The 27354-nt window shown below is 45.2% G+C and overlaps 1 protein-coding gene across 3 annotated transcripts in view; it reads left to right on the top strand.

Annotated features, from left to right (window-relative positions):
• The first annotated feature begins 16159 nt into the window (after positions 1-16159).
• The window catches only part of GRM8 (glutamate metabotropic receptor 8), a 1285400-nt gene continuing 1274205 nt past the window's right edge, over positions 16160-27354 (top strand). For 2 of the 3 annotated variants that reach the window (XM_068276364.1, XM_068276366.1), the window contains exon 1: positions 16718-16937. The gene's annotated coding sequence lies outside the window, so the exon portion shown is untranslated. Of the gene's footprint in view, positions 16228-16717; positions 16938-27354 lie in introns of those variants that run through there. The other variant, XM_068276365.1, reaches the window with a different exon arrangement.

Here is a 27354-nt window from a genome sequence, read left to right on the forward strand (position 1 = left end):
TTAGAATCTGTTCACTAGCGGTGGATGAAGATTAAGGACTTTTTAATATATATTGTTTTTAGAAAATTCTTAGCCACTTGATAAAGTGTTTTTACGTGCATCACTTTAAATTATGTCAGTATTTTGACATGTGACTGCATTAAGGAAAAAAAAGTTGCACAGCATTGTCTCAAAATGCATGTTCTAGTAATGTCAGTGGACTTTAACAAGAGATTTGAATTGCTGACCTAAGGAAAAGAAACTTAATATACTTGCATCAAACTCCCATCCAAACCTTTCAAACTGAATAAGTGTTAGAGTAACTGACATGTATGGTTAGGGGATTTGAAGTCTCTGGACATTTAGAACAGGCTTTCTTTTCAGTCTGTGTGTAAAAGATTGCACTTGTATTCATAATTCATTGATTCTGGTCAGTACACAAGATTGACATGCAAGCACGCTAAATGCAATCTATTCACAAATTCTAATTAAACTATATACCAAGTGCCACCTATATCTAGAGGATTTAGATGGTGAACACAACAGTAGACACCTTATCCAGCCATTCACTTGAAATCAAATTATAAACCTAAGGCAATATATTGGTGCTACCAAAGCATGAGTAAAAGTCAAAAGAATAACCCTTACATTCTTGTTGTGTTGTACATAAGCTGACAGTTTTCGTAGTTGCTCCCAAATAAATATGTCATATAGGAAAATAACTAATTCACTCTTATTTCTCCAGTTGATGTTTTTGTCAAACTATTTATTTATTGTAAGTTGGAATTGTGTGTCACTTGCTTTTTAACTTATTACTTTATATACAGGAATGGCACTGGGTATGATGAGAACCCTGCAGGATGCAGAATTATTGCTTTTTTTTCCATCCACAGTGAAACCAGGGCTAAGATGTCCCCAGCCCCCTGCTTTGTCGTCACCAACAAAGCAACATTAGATTATTTCTAGTGCTGGTCTGAGTACACTTCAGTGAACTTACCTTTCATAATATTTTTTTTTTTATATTCTTGCGAGTGCTGTTGCCATAGCAAATGAAAGAGACTTTTTTTGTGTGCTTTATGCTTGCATGGCTCTTGAATTACAGATATTGCAATGATAGGAATTTATTTTCATTTATTTTTACAGCATTCAGACCCAGAGGTGAACCTCCAGTTCTTTTAGGGAAATACATTTTGGCTTTGCACTGTGTGGAAGGTGGATTGAACTATCAATTTTTCTTACCATGTTCATTGATTTCATTTAGGCAAGAAGCTGAAGTTTGGTGCTAGAAAATCAGTGAATAATTAAATTGCTGTTTAAAGAGAATGAAGCCTCGAAAATTACCTGTTTTTATTAGCTAGTCCTCTTCAGCATTATTGGCATAGATGAAACGCAGCATTCATACGGCTAAACGAGGCCCCAATCACCCCGAAATCCCCAGGAGAAATTGCGGGGCTCTTTCCTGTTAGAAGAAGAGCTTTGTGCAGTAGCACTGCCTCCAATCGTGTCAATCCCTGTGGATCGCTGCCTCCTCCCGCCCCTCTCAGTCTTCTTTCACTGAGATGGGCGAGAGGAGGCAGAGATTTGCAGAGATTGACACGATTGGAGGCAGAGCTACAGCGCAAAGCTCTGCCTCCCCCGGGCAGCATAATCCACGACTTTGAAAGTCATGCAATTTTGCCCCTGGGATTTTGAGGTGTTTAAAAAGGCCTCGTTTAGCCACGGGAATGCTGTGTTTCATCGTTGCTATTAATGCTGAAAAGGACCGGCTAATAAAAACAGGAAATTTTCGAGTATTCACAGTCTCTTGAAAGGACGAGCTGTAAAAAAGTTAAGCTTTATTTACCTCTGGCTTCTACCAGCCCCAAAAAGTTTATCTGGTCCAGCACCGCAGGTCTGTTGCCCTCCAGGGTGCTACTGTTCCCTCTGTTAGATCCCTGACCCTTGGTGGGGTGCTGGCTTCTGCGCTTGTAGCGCACACGTCTCTAACGTTCACGCTCCTGAAGATGGGAGTGTTCTACGCTTGTGAAGTTTGTCTTTGTGAGCTGCGCAAGTACAGAACATTCCAAGCTATGGGTGCTCGATCACAAGAGGTGCACCAGTCGATGGGCAGAAGCTCATGACCCAGCTGGGGTTGGGGATCTTACGGAGGGGACAACAGCACCCTGGATTGCAGAACTGCAGCGCTAGACCAGATAGATGTCTAGGGGCTGGAGGAGGCTTGTGGCCTTATTTGTTGCATTTTCCCACTTTCCATTTCCTGAAAGGAATCTCCTTTAACCAGCTGAGCGGTCTGGACGAGCTCAGCTCGTCCAACACCGCCAGCGGCTGCCGCTCAGGCCCTGCTGGGCCGATTTTGATGAAATAAAAAGCAGCACACGCAGCCGGCACTTTGCCAGCCGCGTGTGCTGCCTGATCGCCGCCGCTCTGCGGCGATTCGCCGCGAGCAGCGGCGAAAGAGGGCCCCCCTAGCCGCCTGAGCCCTGCGCAGCCGGAACAAAAAGTTCCGGCCAGCGCTAAGGGCTGGATCGGAGGCGGCTGACGTCACGACGTCGGCTGACGTCGATGACGTCACTCCGCTCGTCGCTATGGCGACGATATAAGCAAAACAAGGAAGGCCGCTCATTGCGGCCTTCCTTGTTTATTCTGGGCGCCGGAGGCGATCGGAAGATCGCCTCCGGAGCGCCCTCTAGTGGGCTTTCATGCAGCCAACTTTCAGTTGGCTGCATGAAATAGTTTTTTTTTTATTTAAAAAAAACCCTCCCGCAGCCACCCTGGCGATTTAATCAGAACGCCAGGGTGGTTAACAGGTACAGTAATGGCATCACTTCTTTTTTCTCTTGGTGTATGGAAGAATCAAATGCGGTCAATCATTTTCTGTTCTTGCGGATCACCTGTGTGTGTGTGTGTGTGTGTGTGTGTGTGTGTGTGTGTGTGTGTGTGTGTGTGTGTGTGTGTGTGTGTGTGTGTGTCTATATACACACCCAAATAGAGACTATGCAAATACAGTACAGTAGGTAGTTCTCATGTTCACAATGGCATTCAGGATGGTAATGCAATTCAACATCGATGTGTTAAATCTTTAAGAGGTCAATTCCTGCTCTACAATTCGAACGCATGTGCAAATAGTCTGTTGTCAGAATGGAATAAGGTGAAATGGGGCCCTAGGCAGCTTTGGCTTCCCCTGCTTGATACTTGCCTCTTTTTGGTAATGAGCAGTAGGTATAAAGACAGAGCAGATGGCAGCCAGGCCCCTGGATGTAGACAAGGTAGATCATTTAAATTATTGATATTACTCTAAGAACTGAGAACAGAATTTTCAGATTTAGTGACCCAAATGACCATGTTAACTGCAGGTTTGAAACGGGTGCCATATGACCTTGCATAGAGGTTTTTTTATTACAACTTAATGTGTAATAAAGGATCTTAAATTTCTTTTTATATTGTGAATATTTGATCTTCCAATGGCTTTCTTTACGGAACGCTTGAATTAAGCTGCTAGAAAATTTGGACGCAGCTATACTTGCAATGTAATTTAACCACTAGAACAGTTATCATGGTGCAGACTGGGCGCAACGCTACAGTAATGGAAAGTTTACTGCTACAAAAACTCAGCTTATAGTAAAAAAAAATATCCACTATAGTAAATAATATCTACTACTGCAGTTCAAAATATCTGCTACAGCAGTTCAACTGGTAAATCTGGGTACAGCGATACAAGAATGGTAAGTTTACCACTACAAGAACTCGGCTATAGTAAAAATGATCCACCACAGCAGTCCAATTTTAATGGTTAGGACCCTGCACATTGTGTGTTTAATGTTAGGCACTCACCAGGGTTGTCGGTGAGTGTTAGGAACCACCTGGGGAGGGGGTCATTAGTATTCGGCATTGCCTGGGGTGTCGGTTAGTGTTAAGCAAGAAGAGGGGAGGGTTCTGAGGGGAGTGTGAGAATAGGGTTAGCTTAGGGCATGGTAAAATACCAGTAAAGATTACCAATATTTTACTGTTGGAATTTAGTAGAATATTGGTAAAATTATAGGCGATAATAGAATATTGGTAAAATAACAGACATTCTACTATAGTGGATAATAGGATATCCGTAAAATCACACATATTCTACTATAGTGGACAAAAGAACATCAGGAAAAATTCCCATTATTCAATAGGATTTTCCTCTACATTCGCGGCCCAATTTAGTCATGGCTTTTTTTTTAATGTATCATTTTTTTACACCTTACAACCATTTTTTCATAATTAAGACTAGTTGACCTGACTTTGTTTTATATGCATATTAAATATATTAGTATGTTTGCCTTCTAACTCAAACTGGCTTTGGTGCAAGTTTAGTTTTTAGTTTATGATTCTTGCAAACTCTGTACAAATTGCATGGTACCACAGAGACGGCACTCCAGATATACTGGGTAAAAGTGATAATCCGCCTGAATCAATGGAACCACACTTTGTGTAAGGGCTGGTTCAGACGGACGTTTGGAGGCGTTGCGTTTGCTGGCGTCGCGTTCAGCAGCGTTCGTGTGCGTTTGGATGCGGTCGCATTTTTTCTTCCCCTAGGGGGACATTAGCCGTCGCGGTTAACCTCCCCTGGAAGCTACATGTAGCTTCCAGGGGCTCCTTGAACGCCAGAGAAAATCGGGACCCAAACGCAGCGTTTGTGTAAACGCGCTTGAAAGCTTGGTACAAACGCTCCCATTCACTTGAATGGGAGAGTTTAACACCAAGCCCTGAACGCTGGCTGTAAATGCTCTGCAAACGTCCGTCTGAACCAGCCCTAATGTACAAGAACATGATATTGGAAGCATTCAAAGGCAGATCAAAGTAATGATAGAAACAAGTGCATTCAGCTGCTTTTAGCTGCTTTTGTGATGTAGCTGTTTTGATGTGTTTAGAAGCTTCTGGATTGCATTAAGCTTGACTTTGAAATGTATGTGGGCTGCCCTTTATTTGGCCATGTATTTTACAGTGAAAAAGGCTTCCAGAAAATAAGGCATGCTGAACTTAAGGCAATGCAAAGTAAAACATGTGAAGTGCATGCTCAAATGCTCATCTACACCAGCTCGTTGGCTCACATTTATTTTTCAGATATTGCATTGTATTTAAAGATAAAAAAGTAAAACAATCATTGCAAGCACTTGTGAAGTCTGGCAGTCTCAAGGTGGCTTTAACGGCTTTGTCTGGCATGTACACACGCTCAATCAATGTTGCTTGATTGCGATCGCAATTCAATCCCTCTGGCGGCATTGCAGGGCCGATGCTGTACAGATGCTGTTCTATTCTATGCATGGTGGCAGAGCGGTGTGGGAGTTGTGGCTGGCGGAGTAAGTGGAGGAGAACAGAGCTATCACTTCACTCAGCCGAAATAAGCTGTCAGGACGGATCATGGACAAATGGTCAGGTGGGATCGCGGGGCTGCCATACACACACTGGATTCTCAGCAGAGGTAGTTACAGTATTAGCTGAGTTTTCCCAGGGTCGTCTCCAGGACAGCAACCCAGATGAGAGATTACCCTTCCACCTACTATTGGACAGGAAGAGGTTAATCCATGGTTACAGGCAGGGTATATATATCTGCTCCTAACACTCATACCTCAGTTTTATTCATGTCCATAGATGGAGGAGGTCATGGTTTTCTTGTTGGGCTGACGCCAGATGGCGGAGTCCTGGAGCGGGGGTCTTTCGGGATATGCTGGCCAGGAGGGATCGGCTAGGAGGACCGGCCGTCTCCCTGTCATTACAGAAGGTGTTTGAATCCGGCTGCTTTGAATGCGTAGACGCCGGACTGGGCGGCTGTGATTGGCTGACAGGAGTCAGATGACTCCGGATGACGTCAGCATGCCTTGGAGGCGGAAGTTGGGCGTTCCTCGCGGCGTCAGGTGACCGGGAGGTCGGCAAGGATTTGCGGCAGGGGGCGTCAGCCTTTGTGACAGTCATCCGAATGACTGATGACATGCCCCCCCACTTTGCCAGAAGCCGAGTTGGCGTTTTGGCCACGAGGGGAAGAGGAATTAACCCCTTCCGTGCCGGAGGCTGCGATAGTGGCAGCGCACAAGCAATCTGGGAATCATAAGGTTAGTGATTGTTCCCAGGAGGAACTCCTTTTGTGCCGCACCTTTCCAGGTTTTTTACCTGTGGCTGGTTTGGTTGTTGGAATCCAGCATGGAGACAGCAGAGAGCGCACTGGACGTAGGAGCAGTGGTATGTGCTATGTTATGTGTATAATATATACATATAGTGAATTCTTTTAGGCTTGTTATTTATGTGTATATGCAGGTGTTAGAGAGTGGTAGTCCTCATTGGCATTTTCTCCCCTTATTTTTCAGCCTAAAACTGACAAAGCTGACAAAGCATCTAAGGGGAAGGAAACCAAGAGAGGTAGCCAGAGTCAGGCTCGCTCTTCCAGTGACTCTGCTGCTACACCTACCACATCCTTATCAGCTTCAGTGGTAGAGCAGAAGAAGGATAAAAAGAAATGTGTTTTTTGTGCTGCAAAATTGCCTCAGGCTGCCATTAGACTTCTATATCAGTCCTGCATTCAGCAAGTGGTTAAGGAGGAATCCCCTTCTGTATTCAAAGATCTTATGGGCTGGATGAAGTCAGAAATGGCATCAACTTTACAGTCCTTTTAGGGAGGCTCCCGTCTGTCCTTCTACTTCCGCTGCACCCAGTACTTCTGTTGCAATAAATCCTACTCTGGGATCTCTTAATAGAGTCTCTGTGCCCATACCGGTTTCTGTATCCCCGGTTGTGTCTGTCCAGTCTCTGCAGGCTCTGCAGCCTGCTGGAAGAAAGCATCATACTGGGGATTCTGATTTTGAACTCTCAGATGGTGAAATCTCTTCCTTAGAGGAGATGTCGGGCTCAGAAGAGGAGGAAGATAAGCCTATGGAAGGCGTTAAAGTTCAAAAATTTGCTTTTGCCACTGAGAATATGGATAGTCTTTTGAGTGCGATGTATGCAACTATGGACATTAAAGAAGAGGAAAATAATTTATCCGCTTTAGATAAAATGTATCAGAGTTTAGCAGAAGGCAAAAAGAATTTCATTCCAGTTCACAACTCTTTAAAAGAAATGATAAAAAGGGAATGGGAGTTTTCAGAGAAGAGAGCCTTTTGGCCCAGGTCTATGGGTAGAAGATATCCCTTTAAGCCTGATAATCAAAAGCATTGGGGTCCAGTTCCCAAATTGGATCCTGCCTTATCAAGGGTCTCTCGTAGATCAGCCCTTCAGTTTGAGGACTTTCGAGTGTTAAAGGATCCTCTTGATAAAAAAGTAGATAATCTCCTTAGGATGACATGGGAGTCAGCCACTTTGAATTTCATGCCAGGCATAGCCGCTACAGCATTTTCAAGGTCACTTAAAGTCTGCTTGAAACAGTTAGAGAAACATATTGTAATGATCGGTGGTACTCTGCTGGTCAGAGTGAGCTCAACAGACTAGTTAGCAATACAACATATTGCAATATGTCAGTATTTTAATAAAGGTGTTGGGTGCACAGTAGTTCAGGAATACTCCTATGTGATAGCCCCTGGCTGTGGTGACTATCACAAGTAAGTGATAGCCCCTGACTGTGGGGTCTATCACTTATAACAAGAGTGGTCGTTCAGGCAAGGTCAGTAACAGATCGGTCAGAAGTCGGTACTAAATCAGCAATCAGAGTCGTAGTCAGAGTATAGCCAAGGTTGGCAACAATCAGATATGCAGAGGTACAGAATCAGAGAGCGAGAGCCAGGGGCGTCGCTAGCCCTATTTTGGGGGGGCACGTGCCCCCAATCTGTCCTGGGGTGCCACGGATCTCCGCCCGGCCGCCCCCTCTAGCAGCGGCTCCCTCCAGCCGCGGCCGCCGCGTCACTCAGACCTCAGGATCAGGCGGCGAGCCGGCGACCAATCGTGCGGGCGCTAGGACCCAGCGCCCGCACTGATATGCGGAAGTGACATCACTTCCGCATATCGAGCGGGTGCGTCCAGCGCCCCCTCTTACTGGTCGGGTCGCCGCTGATCCTGAGGTCTGCTACGAGGTAAGGGGGGCGGGGGGAGCGGCGGCAGCGGGGGGGGGGGGCTCCCTGGCACTCACTAACTCCCTAAAGGGGCTCCCTGGCACTCACTGCCTGAAGGGGCTCCCTGGCACTCACTCACTGCCTGAAGGGGCTCCCTGGCACTCACTCACTGCCTGAAGGGGCACCCTGGCACTCACTCACTGCCTGAAGGGGCTCCCTGGCACTCACTCACTGCCTGAAGGGGCTCCCTGGCACTCACTCACTGCCTGAAGGGGCTCCCTGGCACTCACTCACTGCCTGAAGGGGCTCCCTGGCACTCACTCACTGCCTGAAGGGGCTCCCTGGCACTCACTCACTGCCTGAAGGGGCTCCCTGGCACTCACTCCCTGCCTGAAGGGGCTCCCTGGCACTCACTCCCTGCCTAAAGGGGCTCCCTGGCACTCACTCACTGCCTAAAGGGGCTCCCTGGCACTCACTCACTGCCTAAAGGGGCTCCCTGGCACTCACTCACTGCCTGAAGGGGCACCCTGGCACTCACTCACTGCCTGAAGGGGCTCCCTGGCACTCACTCACTGCCTGAAGGGGCTCCCTGGCACTCACTCACTGCCTGAAGGGGCTCCCTGGCACTCACTCACTGCCTGAAGGTGCTCCCTGGCACTCACTCACTGCCTGAAGGGGCTCCCTGGCACTCACTCACTGCCTGAAGGGGCTCCCTGGCACTCACTCACTGCCTGAAGGGGCTCCCTGGCACTCACTCCCTGCCTGAAGGGGCTCCCTGGCACTCACTCCCTGCCTAAAGGGGCTCCCTGGCACTCACTCACTGCCTAAAGGGGCTCCCTGGCACTCACTCACTGCCTAAAGGGGCTCCCTGGCACTCACTCACTGCCTGAAGGGGCTCCCTGGCACTCACTTACTGCCTGAAGGGGCTCCCTGGCACTCACTCACTACCTAAAGGGGCTCCCTGGCACTCACTCACTACCTAAAGGGGCTCCCTGTCACTCACTATCGGGGTCCCTGTCACTCACTACCTAACTGGAGGCGCCTGTCACTCACTAGCTAACCTGGGGGTCCCTGTCACTCACTACCTAACTTGGGGGGCTACCATATTAAGGGGGCATTCTGCCTATTTATGTGAAATGCTGTCTATTTATGTGCCTCATGACTGCTGAATTTGTCTTCTTGGGAGCCTTATGATTTGTTGGGGGCCTCATGATTGCTGAATTTGTCTTGTTGGGGCCTCATGATTTGTTGGGGGCCTCATGATTGCTGAATTTGTCTTGTTGGGGGCCTCATGATTTGTTGGAGGCCTCATGATTGCTGAATTTGTCTTGTTGGGGGCCTCATGATTTGTTGGGGGCCTCATGATTGCTGAATTTGTCTTTTTGGGGGTCACATGATTGCTAAATGCGAGACTATGGGAAAAGCTGAATCCTTATCATATGAGACAATAGCATTAAACCTACTTTTTTAGCTTTTTAAAACAGAAAATAAAACTGGGAGGTTCTAAAAAAAATGAATACATTTTTTTCAGGAGTAGGATGGATGAAATTGTTTATCTTCACAGTTTATTTTCAACTTGGATTTTCCATAATGTTCATGTATGAGTTAAAACGTTTGTACAGTATTTAGTTTAAATTGCGGTTGCCACTTTGCGATAGATAAGTGACTTTTGGATTGCAGTTTGGGCACTCGGCCTCCAAAAGGTTCGCCACCACTGTCATAATCTAATGTCCCACCATTGCTAGGTTCATGTAAATTTGTCTCCACCCGGCCTTTACCACACCTATATTCTGGTCCATGGCCCACCCGTTTTTCGGTGCGGCACGATAAGCACGCCGCACAACATGATCCTCCTATTTTTGGCACGCTAGCTGCAGTGTGCTGAATTCTGCTGCCTACAGTATGTACAGTATATGCTGTTCTCTAGTGCCTGCACTGTGTGCGGATTTACCTCCAGTGTGTACAGTGTAAGGTGTTACTCTGTGCCTTTACTGATTGTAAACCAGCTATATTGTATGCTGATCCCTGCTACTTTCAGTATGTACAGTATTAGCTGTAAAGCCTGGTACACACATACAATTTTGATTAGCCAATTTTAGCTCTGTTCATAAAATTCATTGTCTGTTGGCCCACTTACTGCACGGGGGTGGTAAAATTGGGGGTCAGTGATTGACCAATCAAAATTGTATGTGCGTATACATCTTTGATCTATGCCTATACTGATTGTAAATTATCCAAATAAAGGACAGGGGGCTCCATCCAATATTTCGATGGGCAGGCCCGTTATCTGTAGCTTACACCGCTGCTAAGTTCATGTACATTTGGCCCCACCCATGGCCACGCCCACTCACCGCATGGTCACACCCATTTTTTGCCACGGCGCGCGCCGCATATACTTCCCCGCCTGGTGCCCACAGGTGCCCCCGATCTCCAAGGACCCTAGAAACGCCCCTGGCGAGAGCAGAATCGAGGTCGGCAACTAGACAGAAGACTGAGTACAGAATCGTGAGGCAAAAGGATAAACAGAGTTCAGGCAAGGTTCATACACATAAAGGCAACAATGTAAGTTATAATTATAGCTATCAAAATCAGATCCTAAGCTATGTGTGAAATTCCCGGGGTCCTGCCGGTTCAAAGCACAGTGCCTAGCCTTTTTTTGGCTGGAGGTGGTCTTTAATCTATCTCTGATCTGTAGCAACTAGTGTCTTGTGTAACCAGTTTCTAAACTGATTAGGAGTAGTCTGTGCTCAATAAACACCCAGTCACTTAGGATTATTATTATCGGAAAAAATTGCAACAGGGGCTCTTGGTCACACTGTATACAGCATTAGTACAAGCACTTGAAGAGAAACCGTAACCAAGAATTGAACTTCATCCCAATCAGTAGTTGATACACTCTTTCCCATGAGAAATATTTTCCTTTTCACAAACGGATCATCAGGAAGCTTTGTATGGCTGATATTGTGATGAAACCCCTCCCACAGTGTGATGTCAGGACCATGGTTCAAATTAAAAAGCCTCACCTTCCAACTCCTGACTGTACTGTCTGAATATATGCAATCTGCTTAAAGAGGAACTGTAGTTAAAATAACGTAATTAATAAAAGTGCTTATTTTGTGTTTTTTTACAATATTAATTTATAAATGATTTAGTCATTGGTTGCCCTTTGTAAAATCTTTACGTATTCTGAAATGTATCACAAGTGGTGACATCTTTAGTCCTGCCAGGTGATGTCTGTGCATAGAACTCTGTTAAACGGGCACTATGGCAAAAAAAATGTAAAATGTAAAATATGTGCACACATAAACAAATAAGAAGTATATTTTTTCCAGAGTAAAATGAGACATAAATTACTTTTCTCCTATGTTGCTGTCATTTACAGTAGGTAGTAGAAAACTGACAGAACCAACAGGTTTTGGACTAGTCCATCTCTTCATGGGGGGATTCTCAGGTATTTATTTATTTTCAAAAGCGCTTAGTGAATTGCAGTTGCTCTGTCCAACTGCCAAAAACCTGTGTAGGGAGCAGGGAAGCTGGCCAGCATCATTGTTTAAATCCTTATTAGGGCACATCTTTATAAAGAATAAAAGCCTTGCTGAGAAAGACTAGTCCAAAACCTGTCGCTTCTGTCAGATGTCTTCTACCTACTGTAAGTGACAGCAACCTAGGAGAAAAGTAATTTATGGCTCATTTTACTCTGGAAAAAACATACTTCTTATTTGTTTATGTTTGCACATATTTTAAATTTTACAATTTTTCGCCAAATTCCCACTTTAACAAACTTTCTGCAAAAGGAGATTTGTTTTCCTGCTGTGTGCTGCATCTCTTTGTATTTATATATTTTTCATGTTAAGATTTTGGCACTCCATTGCAGCATGCATACATTTCATAACATAACGTTGTATATTGTTTTATTTGTGCTGCTCACCCATAGCAAAATATAAATGTATATACATATTTATATATTAAACTTTTGAGGTAAAAAGAAATTAATCAAATTCTAGGGATTTGCTTCATTTACAATACACTGCTTTTAAATGAGATAGTTGTCAGCGAGGAGTTAAACCTTATCACGCAATTGATTAATCTCAGTAGTGCAGCACAAGCTTCACTGGGCCAAAAAGACCCTATGCAAAGGGTAAGCAGACGCACAGAACAGTGTGCAGAGTTCATATATTTGCAGTAATTGATCATTTCAATCCTTTACATGTGCTTTGAAGCTTACAAGTATGAAACTGGTTTATACAAATTGATTTAGACACTTTTTATGATCCTTATTCCTTTTGGCATCCTTGAGAGGCCTCTGTCCAGTGACATTTCACCCAAAGGCTTGACAAGTAATAATTTCTAGTTACTACAGAAAACTTGAAACTATGTCTATTTAAAATTGTACGTGTGCTGTTGAAGAAAGTCATGACATTCTACTCACAATCCTAGAGCAGTCTTTTTGGCATTTGTTGTCATTTGCTGGGAAGTAATGTGAAATATTCTTCTTCCATTCTCAAAAGGCTGATATCTTTGAGGAACAGCACATGCCAAGCTACATAGTAAATGTATACATTTCTTTATTTATTGGCACCTGAAGAAGAACTGAATATTTTGCCCTGAAAGCGGGAATGAGATGAAAATGAAATTCTGGATCTGACTAGGTGCAACTTTGACCCAGATATCGTGCAGTAGTACATGTCTGAGAAATAAGGGTTGATTAACGTTCTCCTGCACTGTAAAACAAAACTGATTCAGGTAATTTGGACGGGATGTTTTACTAGGGATCTGCTGCTCGACACAGTGGCAAATTTGTTGTTACCCGTCCACAAAAATCCTATAGTAGTTGTCTTTGGAAATAAGTTGAAACTGGTATAAAATATTTGACACCCATCATTGTTTATTTTGTATAAAAAAAGACTTTGATTTACAGTTTTCATTCAACAGGACACTTCACATAATAGTATGGTTAAAAATGATGAGAACCCTAACCTAATATATTATTGCATCTGCTTCAGAGAGGCAATGGCTGCAAACCAGTCCTTCCTTTATCTTTCAGTGAGACTCCTGCACTTGTTAACATGTAGCTTGGCCCACTCTTCCTGAGCTAACTGCTCCTGCTGTGTCAGGTTGGAAAGATGCCTTCTCCAGACTGTTTTAAATCTTTTTATACAGTAAGTGTTCAACAAGATTCAAACCAGGACTGATCGAACTCCATTTCAGAACAGTCCTGGTAAACTATGAATCGTCCTGTAAACTCTTAGGCCTCGTTCACATTCGGTGTGTTGAGAAATGTATAAAAGCACATGATAAAAAAACGCATGCATTTGTGCGCACTTTAGTGCGCGTTTCAGTGCATTGCGGTGCACTATTTTTTAAGCATGTTTTACTTATTGTATCAGTAACATTTGTCAATAAAGCTTTGTTTTCATATGAAAATTTATTTTTTTATCAATTAGGGGTAACAAACACATGCACTTCAATGCGCTAAAAAAAGCACACCCATTCACTTGCATTGATGTGCGCTTTACAGCTCAATGCACAAATACATGCAACAGTACATTTTTGTAACGCAGCGCAGCGCATAGATGTGAACCAGGCACATTTAATTGCATGGGAAAATCAATACCTTGCAGAATACACAGGACAATGAAAGCGCACTGAAGCAGTGCTGATGTGAACAAGGCCTTACTGAACAGCATAGCCATACGTTACTCCAGAATGTGTTAATAGTTTTGTGATTTTTTTTTTCATCCTCTTCACAAACTCCAGGCTCCCTGTGTCAGAAGCAGCAAAGCAGCCCCAAAATGTAAATGAGCCTCCTACATGTTTCACAGCATGTGTGTTTTTTTTGTTTTTGTTTGAAAGCTTCATTGTTTATATGTGTGTATCTATGTGTATATGTGACATGCCAAAAGCTTTGCCCTATCACTGCAACGTTCCTGTTCAAGTAACCTTGAGATACATTTTCATCTTATCTTCAAAAATGTTTTTAACACCTGGCAATTTGAAAAAAAAGAGAGTAGGTAAAAAAAAGTCATATTTAACTAATTATGCATATGTTCTTGCTTGCAGGGGGCCTAACAGCTTAATGTTTTGAGACAATATATCTACGCCCCAGAGACTACTTTAGCTCCAGGGGCATAGATATATGTATTTTGCTGCAATCGCTGCTGTGTGTGCTCCCGCAAGTGTTCACGTCGCCGCCTGTTAGTACACAAATCAGTGAATTGGAACACATTCCCATTCACCGATCGAAGCGCCTGTGATCAATGATCAGCAGCGTCAATGAGGTGCCGGTGGTCATTGAGTAAAGTGCAAGTAACAAATACACGCATTACTTCATCCTATGTACTCAGTCTACACAGAAGGAATAAACTGGGGGTAGGGGGGGGGGGGAACTAGTGGCCAAATAGTAAATTACAGGCTAACACATTTATTCAATACAAATAAATAAATCCCCCCCCCCTAAAATTAACCCCTTACCTTCCCTCTCATAGTTAAAATAAAACACTTTTACAAACATAAAAAAGAGGGAGATTAAAGAAAACAAAACCAATGATTACCTTAGATACTCAACATTTTTAATATATATGCCATGAGAGATTATTACTGTGATTTTTGCAAATATGGGCTTGTAATTAGTGACAGACGCAAAATGGAAAAAATACACCTTTATTTCCAAATAAAATATTTTCGCCATACATTGTACTAGGGACATATTTTAAATGTTGTAATAACCGGGACAAATGAGAAAATAAAATATGTAGATTTTATCCACAGTAACAAGTTTTATTTTAAAACTATAATTACCAAAAACTGAGAAGAAATTATTTTTTTTCCATTTTTTTTTCTTACCATTCAGTTTAAAATGCACTTAGAATAACATAATTCTTAGCAAAACGTACCACCTAAAGAAAGCCTAATTGGTTGCAAAAAAAAAAAAATACATAGTTTTTATTGTGATAAGGAGTGATAAAGTTATTGGCGAATAAATGGGAGGAGAGCTGAAATGTGAAAATCACTCTGGTCTAGGAGGGGAAAAACCCCTTAGTTGTGAACTGGTTAAAAAAAAATATTTTATGAGTTTCAAAAATATGTACTGTGAAAAACTGGAGAAAAGTTAACTGAAATCCAATCTGGCTTTTTTTCTCTTAATTAGTGGAGTCCGACTGGGTCATCTTCTATAGAGCTCACAGTCATCGGACCTTGGAATTCAGCTTGTGTCTATTTGGAAGTTGTAACGGTAATTTGTGTCTAATATAACATTCTCATATCCTTCTGGCCATTCTGGAAATCCTCTTTCAGTCACAAGGTTGGCTACTGTTCTGTGGACTTTTAAAGTGTATCTGAAGCATATCACAATTTTTAAATACACTTGCATAAAGGGATAAAGTATTTTCTGCAGAATCTTTCTGCTGCTCTTTGCCTTCAGGGTCTCTCTCATTTCCCAGTTATGGTCCATTTCAATATTCGACTAGCTGGTCAGTCCAAATTTAGTCCAATCACGTTCTTTTATTCCCGCTAACCAGCAGGGCCGGATCTACCATAGGAAAAAATGGGCAATTTCCCCAGGGCCCCAGAGCCTGTAGGGGCCCCCAAGGTGTCCCTCCCCGTCTTAAGTCTTGCTCCCTAGGGACTCTGCGGAGTCTTTGGCAGAGTAGCGTCTCATCTGTGCTAGTGGGCAGGTGAGATACTACACTGACATAGACACTGCAGATGTCCTAGGGAGCACAGTTAAGTTGGGAGGTGATTGGGGGAGGGTCAGCAGGCAGCTCCGGGGCCCAGGAGGGAAATTTGGCTGAAACAAAAGGCCCCTAATGACGCTTTTTGGTCAGAGGGTGTCTGTTGGGGGGCCCCCAGGCTAATTTTGCCCTAGGGCCCCATTGTTACTTGAACCGGCCCTGCTAACCAGAAGCTGCATGGAGATGATCTTCTAGCCTTTGCCTTTAACGTGTGTTTATGCTTTTCTCTCTGATCTCCTTACACAACTCTCTCCTTTCCTTTCTTTGGACCATGTTAGTGTGGGACACACAACGATGCCAAACAGCAAAATGACTAGTCGGAAGCGCACTGACGTCAGACGTGGAAGCCGGGTGGATTGAAGGCAACATGCTGCTCTGTTTTCCGCAGCCAGAGTATATGCCTGTCAAATAGTCCCTGGCATTTTCTATTAAGTTTTTTAACCTGCAATGCTGGAATAGATATCCTTGGCTGACTTATCTGATACGCATTGAAACAAGACACACTTTTGGTGAGTGGATGCACAAGGGGGGACCTGTGTTTCTTAACCTTCCCGCGGTGGTGGCACTACCCCCAGGAGTGCAGCGCTGGGTGCTATTTGTGAAATTTCTCCAACAATACTTGCCACTATGTGCGAATTGTGAATTGTGTTTTACAAGGTTGTCTGCTACTATATTGATAGTGAGTAGAGACGTGAGGTGCAGTGGTCTGTTGCTATAAGATAATAATACTGCTTGCGTCAAACTTGTTTTATTCACTTATCTTACACTAACACTGCTACTATAGCTACACCGTTGTACCTAACTCTGTGCCGCCCACAACCGCTAGTTACTACCACTGAGACTAATAATATCCCACTATCCCAATATCTACAACTGTACCTAACACTATCCCTCCTACCACCATTAGTCACTGCCATTACATGTATACGCCTTCTCCTATCTTGCTTCTCACTACTGTTAAACTGCTAATACTAACTGCTAATTCTTCCTACACGATACCTAACACTAACCTTCCTACACCTAACACTACCCTTTCTTCTTAAACTTACCAATGAAAATTGCCCCTTTGCCTATCATATTACCATTGCACCGTCTCTTCCCAAATGTAATACCGTTGCGCTGACGCTCCCGGCAAATCTACTGCCAAGACAATGCAAACTATGGTAATGCAGAGGACACCACCTGTCGCCTGTGCCAAAAGTGAGCTCTTCGCACAGAGGTAACTTCTAATTTGTTAACCTTTTAGTAATCATTCTTTGTTCTCATATAACCCATGTGAGGGTTACAAACTTTAGTGACTAAATCAATTTTTGTTTTTTAGATCCAGTCCATGTTTGCTTTACTATTATATTCTCCAGTGGTTATCACTGTTCTTTAACCTCACAATCCGCATCAGCTCATATGGATAGGCAGTTGTAATTGCACAACATTGGTGCAATTACATGCTCTTATTTAGTGTGAATGTTCAATTTATTTAAAAATAGCTATAAATATAACTACTGCAGATGTTGTTCTATTTTTAAAGGAAACCTGTAATGTTAAAGGGAGTTTAACTTACCTGGGGCTTGTACCGGCCCCTGCAGACGTCCTGTGCCCGTGCCCGGGAAAAAAGATCCTCCGGTCCTTCACTACCGCTCCGTTTCACTTTGTGAGTCGGCAGGCCACTGCGCCTTTACGACCCTGGCCACGCACGTCCCTACTCCCGCTCTTGTCGCCAGGAGCGCCCCTGCGCAGGCGCAAAGAGTTGGAGTTGCAGCGGGGACTGGAGGATGCTTTGGTAACGTTTCAGGCACGGGGGGCTGGTAGAAGTCCCAGGTAAATTAAACTTTTTTTTTACCCCTCCCGAGTCTTCAGTTGCGCTTTAAATGTTCTGAAAATGTGTCTATCACAACAGGCAGCCAGCTTTACATGTTCAAAATTGTTTAGCAGAAGTTACACTTCTTTGCAACTTTGGCAACAGTTTGCAATACATTCTGCTGTCCAATGGCCATCATGCTGTATGAGTAATTAACTGCACAGAGCAGTAGCCCTTGTTACTTTCTGCTAGTCTTGGGGCGAACAGTGTTCGCCACTGTTCGGGTTCTGCAGAACATCACCCTGTTCGGGTGATGTTCGAGTTCGGCCGAACACCTGATGGTGTTCGTCCTTTTAAGTTCGGGTTCGCCCCGAACTACTAATTGGCCGCCGAACAGGGCCGAACAGGGCCCCTGTTCGGCCGAACAGGGCCCTGTTCGGCCGAATACTGCCCCCCTATGGGGTCGCAGGCATAAGGGGGGAGCATGCCCCGATCGCGGGGGGGTCGGAAATTCCCCCCACCCCCTCCGCTAGCGCTCCCCCCTCTGCCCGCTTCCCCATACAAAAGTTTCAGGAAGTACCGGTCCGGTGGTAGTGGGTGGCTGGCAGTGGGCGGCACTGTGAAGTGAGTGACTGAGGAGGAGGAGTCCAGAGAGTGACGCGTTGAGGGAGGCCGGGCAGCGGGCGGTTCAGCAGTAGTACCGTAACTTTTGTATGGGGAAGCGGGCAGAGGGGGGAGCGCTAGCGGAGGGGGTGGGGGGAATTTCCGACCCCCCCCCCCGCGATCGGGGCATGCTATCCCCTTATGCCTGCGACCCCATAGGGCCCCCAAAAGCGGGATGTTCGGGGAGTTCGGGGTTCGGCCCGAACATGCCGAACATTGCGGCCATGTTCGGCGAACTTTCCCGAACCCGAACATCCAGGTGTTCGCCCAACACTACCTTCTGCCTTGAACACCTGGACAGTAAAATTGGAATGACCATACAAACAAGGTAAGCAATGTAAAATAATGTTTTTCATGATGCTTATAATGCATTTAGCTAAACTGATGGGGTGTTTTTTTCCCCTCAAAAGTGGAATTTTAATATTTTCATAAAAATGAAGTATATTTCTTATAATCACAGGAGCAAACATAAGATTTTGTTTCCAGCTTATACCTGTTTGATGGTGAATACAGAGGAGAAATAACAGGAAACAGGAAAATTCTGATTTTTATATATATAGATCTATCTGACACTGCCTCCCCACGCCGTAAATAAATAACAAAGGCTCCACATTCTTAGTGTTCTAGCTTCAGAATAAATGCTTTGTCTGGCATACACATTTTAAGTGATTTTCAATGACAGATCTCTACTGTTATATTAGCTTTAATACTATAGCCCATTTTTGAGCTATTTTTTTACGGGCAATATTATTATTTTTTTCTGTGTACTTGCTCTGATTTGATTTGACTCTTTCCACCTGCCAATTCCATTCGCTGTCATCCAGCTGTTAACAGAGAAATCAGCTCTGTGGAATACAGTCTGAAATATCACTCTAAACAGGTTAGAATATTAGGATGGGACAGGGAATTTCCAGGTGATGTATGGAGAAACAATAAATGTCACGACGATCCCCAGTGACAGCTTACAGTAATGAGGTACTTGAAGAAATCTCAGATTTAGCACTGCTACCTTACGATTTGTGAATTTACAGCTACATACAACAAACACATTAGCAGCTGGCTTTACAATATGGTAATGAGGCTTGCGCCATGTGTAATGGTACATCTGTTGCTGTAATATTGCATTGTGCAGTAAACAAGTGTGTATAGCATTTATGGTCGATTGCAGCAGAAGACGTTAAACATGATTACATTTGGGGCACATTCTTTACTGTAAATCAAATGAGTGCTGTTAATATAAATTGGTGAAAACTAGAAGTGAATGACGTGCCCAGCATGATGTTTAACACACACATGGCTTCCTACAGTGTAGGCTGGTCACAGAGCACATGAAGGGGATGATAGGTCCTGAAATTATAAGCGCTCTGAGGCTCGTGTACTAACACTGCAAGATTAATTGTGTTGCTTTATAACGACCAATCGGATTGTTTTGTTCTCTCAGTGTGGACTAAAGCCCATCTCTTGGCACAGGTGTAAATAAATCATTTAGCAGCTTAGTGATGAGACTGCTTGAATCAGGTGTGCCCACACTTTTTTTTTGCTCCTGAACTACTTCTAAAATTACAGAGATGGAGGGATCTACCCTACCCCCCAACAACAAAAAAAAAAACCCACACATAGTCCCCTCCCTCCCAACCCAACATAGATAGATGCCCCCACAGTATTAGCAGTGCTGCATAGCCAGCCGGATGTTCCCCCAGTTTTTTCAGCCCCTCTACTCAGCATTGGCAGCTGTATGTTTACCCAATTTTTTCAGCCCCTCTCTCCAGCATGGACAGCTGAATGTGCCCCCAGTATCAGGCAGCCTCCCCCACATATGCAGAGCATACTTCAATCACTTATGCACATTCTCAGCTCTATGACTCCCTCTAGTCTTGTGGCATCACTAGCAGGCATCACAGAGCTAAAAAGGGATCCTGGTGATGCTGACAGGTGAGTGATGCTCTGCGCTCCACTTCAGCATTTTAACCATGTCTGGCTCTCCACTTCGGCGTTCTCTGTGGTGTTGTCATGCGCAACCTCAATCGACCCAGCTGTCCTTTCGTGATCAGCCTTTGAATCTATGCAATGGGGCATGTCTGACTTAAATGATACTTTTTTTTTTTTCCTGTGCGGATTTAGCAGCAGAATTCTGCAGCTAAAAATTATGTCTTGCATCAAATGACCAGAAGCAACAAGGAATATAGGAGCTGAGTTTAAGGCTCTGTGGTTGTGGCTGGTGCAAATGCCCAAATGTCATAATTTCTGTTCAGACTGCAAAGGGAAGGCATACCATGAATACCTCTCAGAATGCAGCCTATATTAGTGACAGAATGTGGTGCAGGGAGTAGCTGGCATCTAGGCTTCCATCAGTGGCAGCCCATGGTACAGGAAGTGGATGCTATCATTGCTCCTGACCAGGCACTTTAAACTTAATGCTTTCATTTTGGCATTAAATACTGAAAGAATTGATGGGAAGTATTTTTCAGCTTGATTACTTGGTTTTTATGTGCAAATAAAATAAAAGCATTCAGCAATGTTTGTTACAAACTGTTGAGAGATGAAGTTTGTTGCTAGTAAATGGATTAGGGTTCAGAATTTGAAAATGAGCAACAAAACATCCTTACATTTAGGCCTGGGACCTACTAGAGGCACTATGCAACAGGTTGCAAAGCGTCATCAATTTCTGATCTTACTGCACTTCCTGGAGCGATTGTGATTTGGCTCTGCATCTTTTCAATGCTATCACTTAACCTCCCTGGCGGTATATTAAAAACCGCCAGGGGGCAGCGCTGCCGTTTTTGCTTTTTTTTTTTTTTTAAATCATGTAGCGAGCCTAGGGCTCGCTACATGATAGCCGCTGCTCAGCGGCATCCCCCCAGCCCCTCCGATCGCCTCCGACGATAGGCGATCAGGAAATCCCGTTCAAAGAACGGGATTTCCTGGAGGGCTTCCCCCGTCGCCATGGCGACAGGGCGGGATGACGTCACCGACGTCATGGATGTCGTGACGTCTAAGGGAGTCCTGATCCACCCCTTAGCGCTGCCTGGCGCTGATAGGCCAGGCAGCGCAGGGGTCTAGGGGGGGGCTCTACGGCGGCGCAGATAGCGGCGGTCGAGCGCGGGGCGGCGGCGATCGGTGTGCTGGCGCAGCTAGCAAAGTGCTAGCTGCGTCCAGCAAAAAAAAAATTACGCAAATTGGCCCAGCAGGGCCTGAGAAAACCTCCTGCGCGGCTTACCCCGAACTACGTTCGGGGTTACCGCCAAGGAGGTTAAGCATCACTCCAAAAATTCTACAGCCCAATCGCCTGCAATCGGTAAATGCTTCTAGTGGGTCCCAGTCCTTATGCAGCTGCATTTTATGTTCATGACTTTTCTTTTTTTTAAGTGACAATTTAATTTCCTTTTGAGCAAAGGTGAACTGACCAAAACATCATGCTGTTTGTGTTATGACTCTTCTTGCATAAATGGGTTCATTCCAACACATGAGGTCAGGTCTAATGGTGGCCACTAATGATCCAATCTTTTTCATCCAATCTTACCAAATCTATATAGTATAAGGGTAAATTGAGTGAATATACTGAATGGATACTTCAGGCAGTTACCTTATATTACATAGAAATGGTAAGATTGGATGAAAACGATTGGATCATTAGTGGCCACCTTTAGGCTGTTTTCCTGTGCATGGTTGAGTGAATCCCCATGTACCTTGGAGACTACATGCAAAAATTAAAAATTATATTTCTATACAATAGCTCTAGACTGTTACCGGATCATATTATTTAGAAAAAAACAATCCCACCACTAATGATAAGTGAAGGAGACAAGAAAAGGAACTGCACTCTGTAACCAATAGTGATATTGGGAGGGAGGATGCCCTATAATAATAATAATAATAATTGCAGTATTTGTATAGCACCTTTCTCCTGTCGGACTCAAAGCACTTGTGAGGCAGCCACTAGAGCGCACTCAGTAGGCAGTAGCAGTGTTAAGGAGACTTGCCCAAGAAACTCCTTACTGAAATAGGTGCTAGCTTACTGAACAGGCAGAGCCGAGATTTGAACCCAGGTCTCCTGTGTCAGAGGCAGAGCCCTTAACCATTACACTATCCAGCCACTATAAGATAGGGTTTCCCCTAATGGGCAATGCTGGAGTAACTGTATAGGCTGCCAGCAGTCAAGCTTGTGTCCTGGCTGAGGACTTGACTCGTGGCAGTCGGCAGACCGGTGGCGTCGGATGTAGTTCCTGGTATAGGTGATCAGCGTCCTCCAGTAGTGCTTGTACACGTAGCTTGCGCTCGGAGGCAAGAGAGACCAGGTTAGATGGTGAGATGTCAATGGAATAGAAGACACACTGTGTGAGAGGTAGTTGAGCTTGGCCGGTACAAGCTGATACTCCAGCAATGTTTGTAGTATGTGGGAAGAGGTAGGCATCTGTACTAACACAAGAAATAGACAGTGGATATATTAAGAATTTTTTTGTTTTGAGCACGTGTTCTGCAGGGGTTCACCCCCAGTTACTTTTTGCTTGAAAAAGCAGGGGTTAACCCATGTGGAATGCATAGCAATAAGTGTTTTCTTGCCTTCTTCACAGATCTCCTGTTATCCACAGTGAGCATCACCGCCCAATGCAATATACACTCACAGATTGCAGCTAACAGTCCTCGATCCTAGAACTCCACCCTACCAGTAGCATCCTAAGCAAGGGGTGGGCTGCACTGGGTATTGCCATGGAATGGGTGTAGTAGCTATCGAGGCTCCAGCCTCTGCAGTGGTGGCAACGCAGGGATGCTTCAACCAATCAGGGCTCCAGCTATGCTGTGGTGAAGGCAGCAGCGGGGTGCTTGTCAGGGCTATATTGTTTTTCCAAGCCTCTTTGATTTTTTTTTTGTCCTCTTCTTTGTGAACCTGGTTTGCTCTGCCTCTGTTACGCATGCGACGATAGCAGTGTAGCACCGTCTGTCTAGTGTAAGTACAGTGTGGTAGCATCAAGATACTGATCCATGCCAGTTTGGAAGTGCTAGCTGTTCTCTTCTTTGCTCGCAACCAGGTAAGCAGCAGTGTGCAGGTCAGCAGACCGTAAAGAGGAGAATGGACAGTGAGGATCCAATGCTCCACTACAGTAGAATCGCTGTATTGCTCTCACTGCAACTTGTCACCCTGTGCTGCTTAGCTCTTGCTGCAATTTGTTACCCTGCGCATCTTAGCTTTCACTGCAATTTTTCACCCTGTGCTGCTTAACTCTCCCTGCAACTTGTCACCTTGTGCTGCTTAGCTCCCGCTGCAACTTGGCACCCTGTGCTGTTTTGCTCATGCTGCAACTTGGGGCCCTGTGCTGCTTAGTTCTTGATGCCCTATGCTGCTCAGCTGTAAATTAAAGTGTGTGCTGATTCCTGCTACCTCCACTATGTACAGTATAAGCTGATACTCTGTGCCTGTACTGATAAAGTAGCTTTTGTGTGTGCTGAACTCTGCTACCCCCAGTATGTACAGTATAAGCTGTTACTCTGTGCTTTAACTGATAGTAAACCAGCTGCAGTGTGTGCTGATCTCTGCTACACCCAGTATGTACGGTATGAGCTGTTACTCTGAGCCTGTACTGATGGTAAACTAGCTGCAATGTGTGCTGATCTCTGCTACCCCCAGTATGTACAGTATAAGCTGTTACTCTGTGCTTTACCTGATAGTAAACCAGCTGCAGTGTGTGCTGATCTCTGCTACCCCCAGTATGTACAGTATAAGCTGTTACTCTGTGCTTTAACTGATAGTAAACCAGCTGCAGTGTGTGCTGATCTCTGCTACCCCCAGTATGTACGGTATAAGCTGTTACTCTGGGCCTGTACTGATGGTAAACTAGCTTCAATGTGTGCTGATCTCTGCTATCCCCAATATGTACAGTATAAGCTGTTACTCTGTACCTGCACTGATAGCAAACTAGCTGCAACTTTTGGTCATTGCTGCTGCCCCCAGTATGTGCAGTATTAGCTATTACTCTGTGCCTGTACTGATATTAAACAAGCCTATTTACTGCTATCTGTGGGGAGGCGGTGGAGGTTATAGAGGCCACCTGTTACTGCTGTCTGAGAGTGGTTGGGGAGAGAGGCTACTTTATGCTGCGGAAAGGGGAGGGCGACAGCAGAGGCGTGAGAGGAATCACCCAAGCAAAACTGTCAATGTGCTTGCTAACCCCCTCCCGTGTGTTTAAGCACACGCATCTGGTAACACTCCCCACGTGCTTGGCCAGACACATACGTCCTTCCCCAACCGCCACCATTTACCTGCCCCATAGCTTCGTACGGTCTCCTCTTCCTCTCGGCAGCCACTCGCTTTATGCTGTGTACCCAGCTCCCAATCATATGGCGTGCATTGTGACCTTAGGATGGCTGCCAGGAAGAAGAGCAGCTCCCATGCAGTGCTGGAGCAGGTAAATATTCACTGCTCCTCTGCGGTTATTTTGCAACATAAAGTAGCAGACTCCTGGGGCCCCCAATGTCGTGGGCAGGGGAGGACTGGCCCAGGGGGACGGGGGGCAATTGCCCCCCGGGCCGCCCGAATCTTAAGTAATTAGGGCCAGCCGCTGCTATACGCAGCGGCCGCAGACATACCACAGGTGAAAGGTTCGCAGTGAGGATCGCAACCTCGCGCAATATTTCCCGGCAAGTTGAAGTATCCAATCAGAGAAGGGGCTGAGGCGGCCGGCCGTGGTGTGTCCTTGCGCGTGGCTGCGCCTGTGGTGGATGTGAGCGGCACAAGGACACAAATAGCTTAGATCCTCTCCGGCCCAGTGGGTTGACCCTGCTTGACTCCGCCCCCGCCTGGAGCCTTTGCCGTCCACAACGTGCTGCTGTGCCTGCGGTGTCATCGGAGTGAGCTGTCTCACTCTTCAGCTTTCTGTGCTGGGGGGGCTGGGGGCCTGGAGCTGTGGCTACGAGTGGCTGGCTGGAGGAGTCGGACACAGTCCTCCCCTGTGCTGCTGTGCCTGAGGTGTCGTCGGAGTGAGCTGTCTCACTCTTCAGCTTTCTGTGCTGGGGGGGCTGGGGGCCTGGAGCTGCAGCTATGAGTGGCAGGCTGGCTGTCCTGGCTGGAGGAGTCGGACACTCTGGGGGCTGAGAGTCGGAGATGCCACCTATAGCTGCTTGCTGCTGTGGAGGAGGAGGAGGTGTAGGACTGAGGAGACAGGAGGATAGAGGAGGTCGGGTCCAGGTTGCCAGAGGAGAAGGTGGTTTTTATAAATTTTGTTTCTGTACTTCTTCTCCCTTCTTGTCACTGAGTTACTCACACTTTGCTGCCTGCCTGCTACTGCTGTCAAATTCAATTCTCTGCCCAGGCCAGTGCCCTCTGAGTTTTTTTTGTGTGATAATCATCCCCATTCTGACCCTGGCCTGAGGGGAAAGTTTTTTCTTCTTGTGGTGTGATTGGCAGCAGGGGAGGGGGGAGGCAGGCAGTTAGGCACTGTCAAACAGGTAGTTGGAGGGGGGGGGGGGGTAGGTGTCAGACAAGTAGTTTGTATGGTGGGTGGGCAGGAGTGGGGTTAGGCATCACCAGGTAGGTAGGTTTGTGTGTGTGTGTGTGTGTGGGGGGGGGGGGGGTTGTTTAAAGGAGTTATCAGGCATTTTTAATGAAATAAGTGCTACTTACCCGGGGCTTCCTCCAGCCCCACGCTCCCAGCATGTCCCTCCCCGCAGCTCTGCAGTCAACCATTTGCTGCGTTGCCTCCCAGTCCCCGGCGATGGCACCAGTCCGACCTGGATGTCGGCCTGGACTGCGCCTGTGCGAGCAGCACTGTCAATCACCGCCATGTGGACCGGAGTGTACTGCACAGGCGCAGTAGTTCAGCGTCTGCACAGTACGCTCTGGTCTATGTGGCGGTGATTGACAGCGCCGCTCGCACAGGCGCAGTTGGCCTGACGTCATCGCCGGGGGCTGGGAGGCAGCGGCAGCGAACAGTTGACTGCAGAGCTGCAGCAAGAGACATGCTGGGAGCTTGGGGCTGGACGAGCCCTGGGTAAGTAGCACTTATTTTCATATAAAAAAAAAAGCCTGATAACTCCTTTAAGGTTAGGCATCAGACACAGACAGGTAGATTGTGCGGAGAAATGGGGTTAGGCATCAGGTACATAGTGTGTGTGTGTGTGTGTGTGTGTGGCTGGGGCTGTTAGTCATCACAATTTGAAGATTTGCACACAAGAAAGATATGGCTTTGGGCTGGGGATGCCGTGAAACGGGCCTCTAGTTTGTGTTGTCCCCCCAGGCCAAAAGGTCCCAGTCCTCCCCTGGTCGTGGGGTACATGGGAGCTATTAAGTCAGCTGGGATGGAGGTGTTGCCGCACCGTGTGACACCAATGCTAGTGATGCCACTGCTCCCCAGCACTAGGGATAAAACATTATTTTGCTACAGTGGATTGCATAGGTTTTAAAAATATTTATAATTCAACAAAATGGCAAATTGAGTGGAGCAGAATGATCAAAGATCAGTTTTGTGATAACTCAATGAAATTATCAAATTAGACATGGAATCTACAGTGCTATAGTAAATCAAAAAGATTATCTTCATCAAATATACACATATAAATCCATTTATTATTTATGTGGCCATTCTGTTTACTATGCAATAGAAATGTTAGGCGCAGGGATGAAACCTATTGCATTGAGTCATATTATACAATTTATTGTTCTGCAGACTCATTCTCTTTTTATCAACAAACATTAGGATACTGGATAGTATTGTTACTAAAGGTTAGGGCTAGATTTGTATGCAAACCTAAATCCATCTATAACTAGCAGATAACAATTCAATTCAGATATGCAATGCTGTATAGCAACTTACCATTAAATTATTGAAATTTCAATAGAGTGTTTAAGTGGTGTGAATTACTTCTGCTTTAGTGTGCATGTCTTCCCACTGCAAATATAAATATGCTATCCTTGTAACATGTCATGGCATGAAAACTGATAATTACGTTACACATCCCATTGCCAAGAAACAATACTGAATCCTCTAGAAAGTTGGTCTGACCTTTGTCAGATATTGATCTGATCTCTCCAACTTGCTGAGACATGAACCAGAACTGTACTTCTTATTTGTTATTAGAATATATCAATTATTCTGAACACATCTGGGAAGGCTTCTAAATGTATTGCTATAGTATTTTTTGATTGATGGATCATTGTAGTAAACTTTTGTTTGTTTGTTTGTTTGTT

This window comes from Hyperolius riggenbachi, chromosome 3 (assembly GCF_040937935.1).
Source record: "Hyperolius riggenbachi isolate aHypRig1 chromosome 3, aHypRig1.pri, whole genome shotgun sequence".
Classification (NCBI taxonomy): Eukaryota; Metazoa; Chordata; class Amphibia; order Anura; family Hyperoliidae; genus Hyperolius; species Hyperolius riggenbachi.